The sequence below is a fragment of the Octopus bimaculoides genome, chromosome 30, assembly GCF_001194135.2.
Source record: "Octopus bimaculoides isolate UCB-OBI-ISO-001 chromosome 30, ASM119413v2, whole genome shotgun sequence".
Lineage (NCBI taxonomy): Eukaryota > Metazoa > Mollusca > Cephalopoda > Octopoda > Octopodidae > Octopus > Octopus bimaculoides.
This window is the reverse complement of record NC_069010.1, coordinates 4,692,775-4,695,891: the sequence shown is the minus strand read 5'-3', so window position 1 is coordinate 4,695,891 and position 3,117 is coordinate 4,692,775. Positions and strand designations below refer to the sequence as shown.

Here is a 3,117-nt window from a genome sequence, read left to right as displayed (position 1 = left end):
CATAAACATACATACATATATATACTTATAGACTCAATGATATATTCACTCAGTAAATTAAAAAGGTTGTTAATTCAAACCTTCACTTTGCAACAGATATGCATACAATTATATATATACAATTATATACACACAGCTACACACATAAACACGTGCATAAACATACATACATATATATACTTATAGACTCAATGATATATATTCACTCAGTAAATTAAAAAGGTTGTTTATTCAAACGTTCACTCTGCAACAGATATGCATACAATTATATATATATACAATTATATACACACAGCTACACACATAAACACATGCATAAACATACATACATATATATACTTATAGACTCAATGATATATATTCACTCAGTAAATTAAAAAGGTTGTTAATTCAAACCTTCACTTTGCAACAGAGCATGTCAAATATTATATGTGAAATATTATAAAGAATAAAAAGTTTAGACTGGTACAACAATGCACTATAGAACAAAAAATGGACTATATACCTGTTGTAATTTGGTTATCTGGAGGCGCAATGGCCCATTGGTTAGGGCAGTGGACTTGCGGTCATAGGATCGCGGTTTCGATCCCCAGACCAGGCGTTGTGAGTGTTTATTGAGCGAAAACACCTAAAGCTCCACGAGGCTCTGGCAGGGGATGGTGGCGAACCCTGCTGTACTCTTTCACCGCAACTTTCTCTCACTCTTCCTTCCTGTTTCTGTTGTACCTGTAATTCAAAGGGTCAGCCTTGTCACACTCTGTGTCACGCTGAATATCCCTGAGAACTACGTTAAAGGTACACGTGTCTGTGGAGTGCTCAGCCACTTGCACGTTAATTTCACGAGCAGGCTGTTCCATTGATCGGATCAACTGTAACCCTCGACATCGTAAGCGATGGAGTGCCAACAACAACAATTTGGTTATCTATAGTCCGATGATATTTCGGAATTACAATATCTTCTCAGCTGGAGTCTCTTCTTAGCAGAGACTCCAGCTAAGAAGATCTGAAGAAGGAATTGTAATTCCGAAATATCATTGGACTATAGATAACCAAATTACAACAGGTATATAGTCCATTTTTTGTTCTATAGTGCATTGTTGTACCATTCTAAACTTTTATTCTTAACAAACAATACACAATGCTTCAAGCGAACTACAATACTCTCCTATCTTGAAATATTATGTATGTAACTGAAAATGTATGCTAATAAAAAGCAGGGTGCATTGCATTCTGTTACTTAAATGAAAAAATGTGTTATAAATAAACAAACAACTTGTAATAAAAACGTATAATGTCTACTGAATAAACAACTGGACGGGAGACACACACAAAAGGTTCCTAATTTTTCATCAGTTATGAACCAAGTGGTAGTACTCGGTTTTGCACCATGAATGATAAGACTGAGGACTTCTCATGCTGGTGGTGCCCACAAAAGTTGCGGAGAATATAGGGCCGAGAGCAAACAAAACAGTACAAAGTGGACATACGAAAGTGAATTGATGGACAAAGATGAAATAAATGAGAAACAAGCAAAATGTATCCTCAGGGCGAGAAAGACAGTATGGTGAGTAACGCTTAGAAGGTATCCTGAAGGGTTGGAAAGCAGTTTGCAAGATAGTGGCGAGTCGACAGAAACATTAGCACACCAGGTGAAATGCATAGCGGTATTTCATCTGCCGTTACATTCTGAGTTCAAGTTCCGCCGAGGTCGACTTTGCCTTTCATCCTTTCGAGGTCGATGAATTAAGTACCAGTTACGCACTGGGGTCGATGTAATCGACTTAATCCGTTTGTTTGTCCCCTCTATGTTTAGCCCCTTGTGGGCAATAAAGAAATAAGATAGTGGGACACAGAGAATTTCTTTCTTTCTCTCCTTTTTTCACACCGGTTGCATAATTAACCGGTCCTAAATTCTCTGTGTCCCACCCTCCTGCTAATTGACAGAGGAGAAAGAGGGACAGAGAGCGACAGAAAGAAAACAAGGGACAGGATTGAAGGGGGAACATATACATACGTATATACAGGGTGTTCCAAAAGTTGCCATACATAGGAACAATTTATTTTTTTTATAAGAAACAGTTTCTTTTTTTTATTTAACAGGCTCTATATCATGCTGAGAGCACCGGTTCTCATCCGATCACCGAAGTTAAGCAACGTCGAACCTAGTGAGTACTTAGATGGGTGACTGCTTGGGAAACCTAGGTGCTGTAAGTGTCCCACACTTTTAAACGGTGGTGCTCCAGCATGACCGCAGCTTTGCGGCTGAAACATTTTAAAATATTAAAATAGTATATGGTTACCATTGTTTTGAATACACATTGCAATCTGTTTACCCCCATTCATTGTGAACTCGTAACAGCACATCTGGTGATACTTGTGCAAATGAGTTGGCGATGCGTCCCTTCAAATGATTTAAGTCTTTTATCTTTCTGCGATACACCATGGCAATTCTTTCGACACATCTAGCACCGATCTCTCACAGGTAAGATATGGAGCAACTGGTTCAGGAGCATCTAACGGTGCAGATGTGTCTCTTCAGGTGATAAATAGATACAACTCGTTAAAATAACAGTTCCACAGTTAAGAGATTGTTGATATTAGATAAAATGTTAATACTTACTGTATGCAAATTAATGGCCCCAGTTTTATGTAGGTACTGGAATTGTTGAGTGTATAAGCAGATTGGCTGCTTGTCTCTCTGGGATTGGTCAAATGGGTGTAGGCATCTCTGATGCGAACACAATGTTTGAAAATGCCTCCCAAAGATAGAAAACAAGAGGGGTCAGATAAGGGGATTTTATTAAAAAAAAAATTTTTTCCTGTGTATGAAGACTCTTTTACTTGTTTCAGTCATTTGACTGCGGCCATGCTAGGGCACCGCCTTTTAGTCGAGCTTATCGACCCCAGGACTTATTCTTTGTAAGCCTAGTACTTATTCTATCGGTCTCTTTTTTGCCGAACCGCTAAGTTACGGGGACGTAAACACACCAGCATCGGTTGTCAAGCGAAGTTGGGGGGACAAACACAGACACACAAACATATACACACACACACACACACATATATATATATATACATTTACATATATACGACGGGCTTCTTTCAGTTTCCGTCTAC

At 38.6% G+C, this 3,117-nt stretch overlaps 1 protein-coding gene and 1 pseudogene across 2 annotated transcripts in view; both read left to right on the top strand.

Moving 5' to 3' along the window:
- LOC106884184 (actin-related protein 2/3 complex subunit 3-like) overlaps positions 1-3,117 on the top strand; it is a 41,193-nt gene that overhangs the window by 15,559 nt on the left and 22,517 nt on the right. The window lies entirely within an intron of this gene.
- On the top strand, positions 2,093-2,214 carry LOC128251308 (5S ribosomal RNA; annotated as a pseudogene).